Genomic DNA, 13,542 nt, shown 5'->3' on the forward strand with positions numbered 1-13,542 from the left:
TTAAAAATAATTGACAATACTCTAGAGAAGGGAGGAAGAAATTCTTCATCAAGTATTAGATATGGTCTTGAGCTTAATTTGATCTAAAAACTTTATTTTTGTTATGAATATATTATCCTCCAAAGAATTTCTCCCCTGGGAGTCTACTGTTCCTTTCTGAAATAAAGCTTGCTGTATAAAGAACAATTAAGGAACTTACGAACTGTGGTTAATCAAAATTGACCGTTCAGATGCACAAAGTTGATAACACAAAATCTTTTTCTATGAACTGAGTTATTTTTTGAGCTGGACCCTTGCTCTGTCACCCAGACTGGAGTGCAGTGGCACCATCTCAGTTCACTCTGCCTCCTGGGTTCAAGCAGTTCTCCTGCCTCAGCCTCCCGAGTAGCTGGGATTACAGGCATGCACCACCACGCTCGGCTAATTTTTGTGGTTTTTTTTTTTTTTTTTTTTTTTTTTTTTGAGACAGAGTCTCGCTCTGTCGCCCAGTCTGGACTGCAGTGGTGTGATCTCGGCTCACTGCAAGCTCTGCCTCCCGGGTTCACGCCATTCTCCTGCCTCAGCCTCCCGAGTAGCTGGGACTACAGGCACCCGCCACCACGCCTGGCTAATTTTTTGTATTTTTAGTAGAGACGGGGTTTCACCATGTTAGCCAGAATGGTCTCGATCTCCTGACCTCGTGATCCACCCGCCTCGGCCTCCCAAAGTGCTGGAATTACAGGCGTGAGCCACCGTGCCCAGCCTAATTTTTGTATTTTTAGTAGAGACGGTTTCACCATATTGGCCAGGCTGGTCTCGAACTCCTGACCTTGTGATCCACCCACCTCGGCCTCCCAAAGTGTTGGGATTACAGGCGTGAGCCACCATGCCCGGCCTGAGTAATCTTTCATTAATGCTTTGGAACTTACTCCCTTCTCCTGTTTTTGAAATTGGAGTCTTTTTCTCTTTTCTAGTGAATTGTTTTCCTTTCTCTTCCTTTTGTTTTTTTCTAAGCTTTAACTGGTGTAATATGAATTCTAAGTGTATCTTAAATTTTCTTCATAGTTTTTATTTTACCACACTTAAACATTCCCCCAGTTTTTCTGGGGGGAAATTATTTGACTGTTTTTTCACTTTACCACCTTAGCTTTTTTTTTTTTTAAATCTCCAATATGAATCAAAGCTTCTTATTTTTAATTTTAAAAATTACTTATTTCTTAATTTTTTTGAGACATTCCAGCCCTATTGCCCAGGCTGGAATGCAGTGGTGTGATCATGGCTCACTGTAGCCTCAACCTCCCAGGCTCAAGCAGTACTCTCACCTCAGCCCTGAGTAGCTGAGACTACAAGCGCATGCCACCACACGTGGCTAATTGTTTTTTTTTTTTTTGAGACGGAGTCTTGCTCTGTTGCCCAGGCTGGAGTGCAGTGGCGTGATCTTGGCTCACTGCAAGCTCCGCCTCCTGGGTTCACGCCATTCTCCTACCTCAGCCTCCCGAGTAGCTGGGACTACAGGCGCCCACCACCATGCCCGGCAAATTTTTGCATTTTTTCAGTAGAGACGGGGTTTCACCGTGTTAGCCAGGCTGGCCTCGAACTCCTGACCTCTGGTGATCCACCCACTTCTGCCTCCCAAAGCGCTGGGATTACAGGCATGAGCCACCGCGCCCGGCCGAAGTTTTGTATTTTTTGTAGAGCCAAGGTTTTGCCATGTTGCCCAGGCTGGTCTCAAACTCCTAGGCTCAACAATCTGTTTGCTTTGATCTCCCTCATGTTAGAATTACAGGCATTAGCCACTGTGCCAGCCTAAAAACTTCTTATTTTTTAAAAAGGTGATGTAGGAAGTAATCTTTAAGTATCATTAGTTCCCTATACTATTAGAAAACCAAGATTGGGAATGAGTGCTTTTTAAAAGATGAAAACAAATTGAAATAAATGTTATGTCAGGAGTTCATTAATTCTTGTTTTGTATAATAGAAAACAGATGATCTGGGCTATCTAATCTTAATGTGACTGATGTTATTTTTTTTTTTTGAGACAGAGTCTTGCTCTGTCGCCCAGGTTGGAGTGCAGTGGTGCGATCTTGGCTCACTGCAACTTCCGCCTCCCAGGTTCAAGCGATTCTTTCTGCCTCAGCCTCTTGAGTAGCTGGGACTTCAGGTGCGTGCCACCACACCTGGCTAATTTTTGTATTTTTAGTAGAGGTGGAGTTTCACCCTTTTGGCCAGGCTGGTCTTGAACTCCTGACCTCAGGTGATATGCCCACCTCGGCCTCCCAAAGTGCTGGGATTACAGGCATGAACCACGACACCCAGCCTGATTTTTTGTTTTTTAAATAAAATATGAGACCAGGCGCGGTGGCTGACGCCTGTAATCCCAGCACTTTGGGAGGCCGAGGCAGGCGTATCACCTCAGGTCAGGAGTTCAAGACCAGCCTGGCCAAAAGGGTGAAACTCCGTCTCTACTAAAAATACAAAAATTAGCCAGGTGTGGCTAATTTTTACAGGTGGCGCATGCCTGTAATCCCAGCTACTTGGAAGGCTGAGGCAGGAGAATTGCTTGAACCTGGGAGGAGGAGGTTGCATTGAGCCAAGATCACGCCACTGCACTCTAGCCTGGGCAACAAAGCAAGACTCCATCTAAAACAAAAAAAGAAAATATGAATTTTGTGACAAAGTAAATGTAACCCAACATTTAATTTAAAATAAACATTTATTTAGGGGCACTGAGATAACTGTTGGCAGTACCTGTAGTCGGAGGAGAGGTGGATGCAATTTTTTTGTTAGTGCCATTTGTTTGAGTGCTGGATGCCTTTTCTAGTTTTTGTGTTTATACAGTGTATTAGTGTCTTTAATTTTAAAAGACTGAGTTTGTCAATTCTCATGAACATATTTTAGGGGCACATATCCCTTTTAAAAAATAGCCACAATAAAAATTCAAGTTCTGCTCTAAAGACTACTTCCTTTGTTAAAAGGGGAAATTTTGGTTAAAGTTATTTGCTATTTGAGAAGCAAGAAAAAGTAAAGAAATAGGAACTGAATTAAAAGACACACTTTACAGCTTTTGATAGTATGGAATCTATCATGTTGCATGATTTAACAATGTTGAAAAGTTGAGTCTATAATACGTTTTTTAACAATTTTTGGTCATGTTTGAATTTGGAGATTTCTGATTACTTTTCGAAATCTAAATGAATATAAGAAATATTTTTTTACTTTTTCCAACATGAATAAAGGATTTTTTTAAATGCTGTATATTATTCCTTATCTGGAGTAGCAATAATACTTCCTGTTAATATCTTATGAATCTTAAGGATGAGTCTGTAATCGATATTGTGTGGAATAAGGAAGTTGTGAATTGAGAAAGCCTTGTTGCTTTTCAAGTGTGTAAGGAGTGTAATCAACTTTGCCATTCATAGTGTGGCAGTAATAGGTCTTTGTCAGAAAGTACTTTTTATATTTATTGTCTCTGTTGTATGTTGTGTATTTCTATCTTGTAAGCCAAATATTATCTAAAATTTGAGTCAAGCAAGTATAGATATTTTAATACAGTTGAAAATATTAAACTAGTCCAGTATGCCTCGCATTCTGCCTAGGTATGGTTGTGGTACACAAGAGTATGATATGGTCCTTGTGGTCAAAGAAATCATAGTTTAGTGGGGGGAGGAAGGGAAAGATTATGCGTATGGCCTACTAGTCTTTTTCCCATATATATTATATTTTTATATCATTGCGGTTAGGGTGTATATTTAATTTTGTATCTTTTCCTTAACATTATCATAAGTATTTTTCCTTGTTGTATAATCTTCATTATTATTTTTATGTCCACATAAACCCACCATCCAGAAGCTATGCCATCTATTAACAATTTTTGTTTTCCCTGAGGACTGTGCTTTATTTTTTCCTCTAATGAGAATTATTTAATGGCCACTGTGTTTTTTACCATGGCAGCCCAGAAACAGAACAAACGTTGAAATGCAACCATAACAATTAGTTTGTTCCTTACCTGGTTGGCATATTTAAATTGTTTTTTTTCTTGATCCACGTTTTATACATGTATAATTAATATATTATGCTGTATTGTAAACTGTCTCAAATCCTTTGTGGAATGAAGAGGTGAATCAGGGTAAAATAAATGTAAGAAATTTAAAATACAAAAACCAAAAACTTCTGTTGGTTGGTTGGTCATTTTTTCTGGTATACTGAATCATATTGCAGTAAATATTTTTTTACATCTACAAGTTTTCCCTTCTATTGGTAGTTTTCTTAGAATATATTTAAGGAAGTAGGTAAAGGAATTTTAGTGCTTCTTGGCATATAATAGTTTGGCCATTTCTAATGTGAATAGAATTGGAGAAGTAAGGGTTAGTAGTAAATTCCATTTTGCTTGTCATAACTTATGAATTTGAACATTATTTACAGCATATTAGCACACAGAGCTGATATAGAATCATTTATTATTTGATTCTCTCTTAGGAAGCTTCTGTTGCCCTCAGGCTCCTTGGATTTACAGCTTATTTTTCCCTGAGTATAGAGCCATTGCCTTTTGTGGAGAAGCTGAAAAGATTTAGATAACAGTGATTTTTTTTTTAGTGGTTACTTCTTAATTTGGTGGCCATGTTTTTTTGGGGAGTACAGGTTTTTTTTTTTAAGAGATGAGGGTCTAATTCCTGTGTTTAAGTGATCCTCCCACCTCAGCCCTCCCGAGTAACTCAGATTACAGGTGCATGCCACTGCACCCATGGCTGTGATTTTAAGCTATTATATTTAGACTCTTCTTTAATTCCGCCCTTCCTTCCTTTAAATGAAAATTCATCTTTTTGAATTAAATGGAAAAATGTTGTTGGCACTGAAGTCAAATATGTTAGATCCTTATACTTTGACCTTTCTACCCTTTTCATCCCCCATATAACATTCCTTTGCTTTTTACATCTTATGTCAAGATCTCAGTCTAGTAAAATACCTGCAAGCCTTCACTTTGAAACATTATTATTAGAAGGAAAACACTTCTTATTTCTTGGTCGTAAGAATAAGCACTCCACTAGATAGAAAGTTGGGGGAGATATTAACATGAACAATAACATAATTTTTATTTTAAAGGAATGTTTAAATTTTATTTAATTAATTAAATTTATTTAAAGGAATTAAATAAGGCTTAAAACAGACCTTCAACACAAGGTGAATGATAAATTAAGAATTTTCACAGCACATAAACCATTTTAAAGTTGCCAAGTGTCATTTCATATCAAAGTTAATATTTGAGAGAGCCTAAATATTTTCTGTTGCTGTTTTTCAAATCACCTAAAAAAATACGTTCAGGCTTGTACAAAACTTTATCAGGTCCTTTACTGTGCTTTGTGATTAGCAATGAATGTTAGTATTTGGAAAAAATTGAATAATACTGTGATAGGACACTTTTTCCACTTTAGTTCTATGTCAATAGGCAATTCCTTCTACATAATTTTAAGAATGATAAAAGTAGATTACGAAGATTTATATATATATTTTAATGATGATATGTGTTTTTGTTGAAAGTATTTTTTTAATGAGGCAGCTTTAGGAATTTGAATTATATCTTTTAGTTTAAAAAAGAATGACAAGTTATTTAGAAAGCTACTTTTAGTCTGTTTAATCAGAATCTAGTTCTTTGCAATACTAAGAATATCTATATATTTAATAAACAATATATATCAGCTATTTCTTATTTAGAGCCTACATATGAGCGGGAAAGTAGAAAATTAGGCACAAGATAGTTTTTGCAAACACTAACATTACTTCTGCTTCATTAGGTAATACTTGTGGTCTTTAGCTGTTTTATGTTTTATTATTTGTATTTGGGCTCTTTCATTTTTGTAGTCTAGTGTTGTCTATTGAGAACCTTAAAGTTGTAATTTATAATTAATATCTAGAACTAAAGGCATCAGAAAATTAAGTTTTTGAGTAAGAGTTAAAGGATTTCTGGTGATTTGCTTAGAGAACAGGGAAAATACGAATAATTTGATTATTCTTTCAAACATATAAAGGGATGGATAAGGAGTATAGCAAGCTGTTTGTCTGTTATTTTGGAAGATTAAGTGAGAGAAAATGAATTTTTTGGCTTTGGTTGGTCATGAGGAAGTATTTCTTGGCCATGAGGGTGATACACAGGAATATGTGCAGAGGTTAAGCGTGGACTGTCCCTACATAGAGACTTTAGGTAGGAGAATCATCAACTTTGTTGTGGATGGCTTAGGTAACGTCTTCAAGACAGGGAACTGTCAGATCACTAGAAGTTTCTACCGCTGGGATTCTTTGAAGTTATCCTACTCTGTTTTGAGAATATGATCATTGATTCATGGTAGCTTTAAAATATGTATAATTTCACATTGTGTCATTGATTAATAACATATCATATCTGAAAATTTTTTGAAGTTGAGAGACATGGTAAAGGACTTAGTTGGTGAGGAGAGGTTGTTATTACTGTTTTGATGTGGTTGTCTGAGATTCCTTTGCTCTTAAGTCAGCCTTGCTTACCTGTTGGGACTTCTGATGCTAAATTGTTCAAGGAGAAGTTTCTGAAAGACCACATGTCAATCTTCTGAGGCCCAGCAACAGTTGGACTGTCTGCCTTCCAGGAACAGTAAAAACTGATGATTCCTTTTGAGAAGGCAAATAATGAGTTGGATATGGCATTCTAGCAGGTCTGTTTCTCTTTCTTCCCCCCGTAGGCCTATCAGCAGTCTGATGGGGCAGAAGACAACAGAGATGGAAGGTGTTCCAAACTTGGCAAAGGCCATCAATCTCAGGAGGTAAGCTCTGATTTTGAGCCGGCAGAGCAGGTGGCTCTTCCTGCCTTAATCTTATCCTCTTGCTTTTTGGAAAGATGGATAGAAAGAGCGCTCAAAATGAGGCTGAAGTATCTCCATTCATTATTATTAAGGGGAAATTTTGGATTTGTCTTTTGATTGTTCTTTTTTCTTGCGCCCTCACCTTTTTTTCTTTTTAGATAACATGATTTGCCTTTTTTTTTTTAACTCCCCAGAAAATTAGCAATTTTAAAAATGGCAGTTACTTATCAGTTGTTTTGTGATAGGATGAACAGAATCTTGTTTATTTCCAGTTAATCTCGGCTTGGAGCTAGTTTCGATGAGTAAAATGACAAGGTTTTAGAATTTTCCCTGAGATCGTTTTGAAGTTTAGGTTTATGTGATAACTATTAAACAAGAAATGACCTTTTAATACACTTCAAATGGAATGCAACAATATAGGTATAGGTTAACTTCATGGTACTTGAGGCTTTCGAGGATGTCTATAGTCCTTGCCAGGTGGACTTTTCTTTCTTGCTTTCCCCTTCCCTTCTACTTCCTTTTCTTTTCCCTTTAACTGATTCCTTAGTGGCATTCAGGACTTTAAAGAGATGGCTCTTCCACACTTTTAAATGACTTCTCAAAAGTGTTTATACCATCTTATGGGACTTAGGCCTTGAGTAAGCTGAGTTCATTGGATATGTTGTACTGAGTTATTGTAAGTATTTTCAGAAAAGAAAGGTTCTGAATTTGTATTATTTGATCTTGGTGTATGTGTGTATATTTTCTATGTATTATATGATCAATTATATATGATCTTTGTGTTAGATGATTTATATTGTAAGTACCTACAAGGATAATAATAAAATTTAGGATCACAGTATAGGTAAAGAAAACATGAAATACACAAAGTCATAAAACAGTTTCTGTTCAGGTTCTTGCTGTAGGTGTTAGGCAGGAGAGAATATACCACCAGAAAAACATTCAGAAAATCATTTATAATAACAGACGTAAACTATCCTTTTTTTTTTTTTTGAGACAGACTCTTGCTCTGTCGCCAGGCTAGAGCGCAGTGGTGTAGTCTCGGCTCACTGCAGCCCCCACCTCCCAGGTTCAAACGATTCCCCCGCCTCAGCCTCCCTAGTAGCTGGGACTACAGGAGTGTGCCACCATACCTGGCTAATTTTTTGTATTTTAGTAGAGATGGGGTTTCACCATGTTGGCCAGGATGGTCTTGATCTCGGGGTTTCACCATGTTAACCAGGATGGTCTCCATCTCCTGACCTCGTGATCTGCCCGCCTTGGCCTCCCAAAGTGCTGGGATTACAGGCGTGAGCCGCCGCACCTGGTCTTTTTTTTTTTTTTCGAGACGGAGTCTCACTGTGTCGCCCAGCCTGGAGTGCAATGGCATGATCTTGGCTCACTGCAGCCTGTGTCTCCTGGGTTCAAGCAATTCTCCTGTCTCAGCCTCCTGAGTAGCCGAAGTAAACTATTCTTAAAACATAATGGGGACTGGAGACAATGGCTCACACCTGTAATCTCAGTATTTTGGAAAGCTGAGGCGGGAGGAGTGCTTGAGACCAGGAGTTCGAGACCAGCCTGGGCAACATAGTGAGACCTTGTCTCTACAAAAAATCAAAAAATTATCTTGGCCTGGTGGCACACGTCTATAGTGCCAACTGCTTGGGAGGATCACTTGAGCCTGGAGGATTGCTTGAGCCCAGGAAGTCAAGGCTGCAGTGAGCTGTGATTGTGCCATTGCACTCCAGCCTGGGAAACAGAACAAGACCCCGTCTCAAGAAAAAAAAAAAAAAAGCATAATGGGGTAACATACCTTTGATAATTTGGAATGCTAACTTTTAAGAGGATTTTAATACATGTTTATAAGCTGATATATGTTAAGCTAACTGTAGTTGCTATAGCAAACTAGCCACAAAAATTGTATGTTAATGACTCAAATGTTATTTCTTGCTTACGTAAAGTTTAAAAAGTGGATGTTTCAGATAAGTGGGTGGCTTTTGTGGAGACATGGACATTTCCCCCTTTATAGCTTCTAAGTTTGTCTTACCTGCATTAAGTTGGAGGAATGGTAAAGGGCATGGAGCATCGTGTGTGGAGGGTTTTTACTGGACCAGGCCTAGGAGTAGCACACATCACTTTTACTACTACTTCATTGGCTATAAGTCAGTCAGAGGCTACCTGCAGGGGCTGAGATGGATAGCCTAGCTATTTGCCCAAGCAAAAGAGGAAACTGTTTTGGTTAACATCTGGCCAGTCTTTGCCTCAGCTTAACAGCCTTAGTAGGGCCATTAGTATGTTATTTTGCGCAAGTGTTGAGGCAAAGGAATGATTCTGCCTAAGGCTTAGCAACCATCTGCCTATTCTTTCTACTGTGAATTATCTGAGGAGGAGAAGAGAAGGACATTTTAATGAAATGTCCTTCTCTTATAGCATAAATGTTGAGATTTTCTTTTTGATCCCTTACCATTTGACTTTTTCTTTAAAATATAGGTTATTAAATTAAGACATAATTTCCTCATACTTGTGTTAAGGGATAGGTTTCAAATGACTCTTTTTAAAATTGAAATCCAGGCTGGGCCTGGTGGCTTGTGCCTATAATTCCAGGAATTTGGGAGGCTGAGGCAGGAGGATTACTTGAGCCCAGGAGTTCATAACCAGCCTGGGCAAAATAGCGAGACCCTGTCTCTATTTAAAAATAAAATTAAATTAAAAATTGAAATCTAATTCATATATCATAAAATCCACCATTTTATTTTATTTCTTTATATATATATTTTTTGAGATGGAATTTTGTTCTAATTGCCCAGGCTGGAGTGCAATGGTGCGATCTCAGCTCACTGCAACCTTCGCCTCCCAGATTCAAGCAATTTTCCCACCTCAGCCTCCTGAGTAGCTAGGATTACAGGCACCTGCCACCATGCCCAGCTAATTTTTTGTATTTTTAGTAGAGACGGGGTTTCATCATGTTGGCCAGGCTGGTCTCGAACTCCTGATCTCAGATGATCTGTCCGCCTTGGCCTCCCAAAGTGCTGGGATTATAGGCCTGAGCCACCGCACCCGGCCAAAATTCACCATTTTGAAGTGTACAATTCAGCGGTTTTTAGTACAATTTTCAAGGTTGTACAACTGCCACCACTAATTCCAGAACATTTCTATCACCCCAAGAAGAACCACCCCCTCATACCTGTTACACTTACTCCTGCTTTTCTGCTTCCCCTTGTCCCTGAAAACCACTAATCTAATTTTTGTCTGTATAGATTTGCCTGTTCTGGACATTTCATAATAATAGGATCATACAATATATGGTCTTTTGTGACTGGCTTCTTTCACCTAGCATAAAGGTTCATTCATGTTGTAGCATGTGTCAGTACTTCCTTCCTTTTCATAACCGAATAATATTCTTTTATGGGATACCCTCCACCCCCATCTCAATTGCCTATGTATCCTGCTAGAGCTAGAAACAACCAAAATTATAACTTTGCTATCTGAAAGTCTGTAGTAATATAGTTTTAAAGAGCTGAGTATAATGAATAACCACTTTGGGAAGATATTCCTTGGATTTCCTCTTGGCATCTTGACTCGTTTAGTTCCTCATGAATGGGTACGTAGATAACTTAATGTTTGAACCGTCTTTACATGCTGTGGTTGCCTACTAGGAGTAGGTAGTATATTAGTCATCTTGTTTTATTTGTATAATTAGCTATCAGTGACACATCTGAATATAACTAAGCAGAATGATAAACCTTCTGTTTAATTTTAATGGGAAAGATAAATGAATTAGTTAAGGGCCTTAAGTAAGTAGGCTGAGGTGAACAGGCTCTAATTTACTCTTCTACTGGAGTGGAGAGGAAGATGGAAGTGGATATGATACTTATGCTAGAGGATAATACTTACGTCTAATTTATGTAGATATTTTAACCCTTTTTTATTTTTTGTCTGCTTTTACTTTATTTTTTTTAAATTCCATTTTATTATTATTTTTTTTACTTATTTACTTATTTATTTATTTATTTTTTTATTTTTGAGATGGAGTCTGGCTCTGTTGCCCAGGCTGGAGTGCAGTGGCATGATCTTGGCTCAGTGCAACCTCCACCTCCCAGGTTCAAGCAATTCTCTTGCCTCAGCCTCCCAAGTAGCTGGGATTACAGGCATGTGCCACCACACCCAGCTATTTTTTGTTTTTAGTAGAGACAGGATTTCACCATGTTGGCCAGGCTGGTCTCCAACTCCTGACCTCAGGTGATCCACCCACCTTGGTCTCCCAAAGTGCTGGGATTACAGGTGTGAGCCACTACGCCTGGCCCTGGCCTGCTTTTATTTTAGATGTTGCAAAATTCAGTATTTTGCCTGTTATTTAACAGGTTACAGACAAAATACATTTATATGAAAAGCTGAGACAGAGGTTAATTTAAGTATACTTTATGATTTATTTTGTATCAAAAACTTAGCGAAAAGATAGACGTCATCAGCATACATTTTTTTTTTTTTTTTTTTTTTTTTTTGAGATGTAGTCTCGCCCTGTGGCCCAGGCTGGAGTATAGTGGCACAGTTTTGGCTCACTGCAACCTCCACCTCCCAGGTTCAAACGATCCTCCTGCCTCAGCCTCCCAAGTAGCTGAGATTGCAGGCATGCACCACCACGTCCAGCTGAATTTTTTTGTATTTTTTGTAGAGATGTGGGGTTTTGCCATGTTGGCCAGGCTGGTCTTGAACTCCTGACCTCAGGTGATACGCTCGCCTCGGCTTCCCAAAGTACTGGGATTACAGGCGTGAGCCACTGTGCCCGGCCAGCATACAAGTTTCTAATATGTAACAGTAAGTTGAAAATATCTTAAAATACCACTTTTTGTGCATTAAAAACATGAAATTTTGTGTGTGAAAGAGATAGTAAAAGTTTGAGACCTGTAATTTTAAGACCTTTAGCTTAGCTCTTATGAAAATAACAGGCATAAACTATGGTAATCTAGACAATGGAATATTAGTAGTGCTGAAAAGAAATAAAGTGTTTGTCCAGGAAAAGACGTGGAGTAGGTTGTGTGTGGTGGCTCACGCCTGTAATCCCAGCACTTTGAGAGGCGGAGGCAGGTGGATCTCCTGAGGTCAGGAGTTCGAGACCAGCCTGGCCAACGTGGCAAAACCCTGTGTCTACTAAAATACAAAAATTAGCCAGGCATGGTGGTGGGTGCCTGTAGTCCCAGCTACTCAGAAGGCTGAGGCACGAGAATTGCTCGAACCTGGCAGGCGGAGGTTGCAGTGAGCTGAGATCATGCCACTACACTCCAGCCTGGGTGAAAGAGCAAGACACTGTCTCAAAAACAAACAAACAAAAGATATGGCGTAACCTCAAATGCATATTACTAAGTGAAAGAAGCCAATCTGAAAAGGCTAGGTGCTATATGATTCCAACTATGTGACATTCTGGAAAAGGCAAAACTATGGAGACAGTAAAAAGATCATTGATTGCCAAGGTTTGGGAGATGGTAGGGAGGGATGAATAGGTGGAGCACAGAGGATTTTTAAGGCAGTGAACTTATTTTGTTTGATACTGTAATGGTGGTCACATGTCATATTTTCGTCAAAAGCTGTAAAGTATACAACACTAAGAGTGTACCCTAATGTAATTGATACATTTTGGGTGATAAGCATGTTTCAGTGTAGGTTCATCGATTGTAAAAGGTATACCACTCTGATTCTGGTTGTTGATGGTAGGGGAGGTTGCGTGTGTAGGGTGGCTGCAAATACATGGAAATTCTCTGTACTTTCATTCAATTCTGCTGTGACCCTAAAACGGCTCTAAAAATAGTCTATTAAAAAAAATTAAAAGGGACAGGTCATCTGTAACTCCAGGTAGTTTGCATGTGCTAAATGCCCTTTTTCTGTGATAAATGGTTGCTATTAAATAAAAAAAAAGATATGTATGTATATTATTTATATGAGATTAGTAAATATAACCATTTCACCTTTTGAAAGAGATGGTTAGAGAATGGATTGATAGTTTATCAAATGTTATTTTTGAGGTAAAAGTAAGACTGTATTGCCAAATGGAAGTAAATTTAGCAAAAAGTAACCCTGATGGGTTAGAAAGCTGTGAATGGAGGCTGAAGGAATTAATGATAGAAATAATTCAAAATGCTTAAGGAGAACAAAATGATTACTAGAACTTTAAGGAATTTTTATGGATGAACCTAAGCTTATGTGAACAATGGTCATATTCATTTAGATAAATATTGGAAATCTCCCAAAACTAGTGGTATATTGTGTTATATGTCTCCTTCCCACAAGCCTTTTTTTTTTTTTTTTTTTGAGACAGAGTTTTCGCTCTTGTTGCCCAGACTAGAGTACAATATTGTGATCTCAGCACACTGCAACCTCCACCTCCCAGGTTAAAGTGATTCTCCTGCCTCAGCCTTCCGAATAGCTAGGATTACAGGCGTGCACCACCATGCCCAGCTAATTTTTGTATTATTAGTAGAGGGGTTTCACCATGTTGGCCAGGCTGGTCTCGAACTCCTGACCTCAGGTGATCTGCCCGCCTTGGCCTCCCACAGTGCTGGCATTACAGGTTTGAGCCACCGCTCCTGGCCTAATCTCACTATTAAGTGGTGTACATTTGACACAAAGCAATGCAAACAAATTGATTAGGAAACTGGCATAAAATCAATCAGGACCTGACTTTGTTTTGTGGGATTATAATGTTTTGTTCTGTAAGGTATAAACCCAGCTCTCTGACCAAGTCAGTTGACAAACATCTTATATAA

At 38.6% G+C, this 13,542-nt stretch overlaps 1 protein-coding gene across 8 annotated transcripts in view; it reads left to right on the plus strand.

Moving 5' to 3' along the window:
* Positions 1-13,542, plus strand: part of SPAG9 (sperm associated antigen 9) — a 153,725-nt gene that overhangs the window by 45,164 nt on the left and 95,019 nt on the right. The window contains exon 1 of one of the 8 annotated variants that reach the window (XM_054546549.2): positions 6,713-6,766. The exons of the other annotated variants lie outside the window; for them this stretch is intronic. The gene's annotated coding sequence lies outside the window, so the exon portion shown is untranslated. Of the gene's footprint in view, positions 1-6,712; positions 6,767-13,542 lie in introns of those variants that run through there. 8 annotated transcript variants of the gene reach the window in all.

The sequence above is a fragment of the Pongo abelii genome, chromosome 19, assembly GCF_028885655.2.
Source record: "Pongo abelii isolate AG06213 chromosome 19, NHGRI_mPonAbe1-v2.0_pri, whole genome shotgun sequence".
NCBI lineage: Eukaryota > Metazoa > Chordata > Mammalia > Primates > Hominidae > Pongo > Pongo abelii.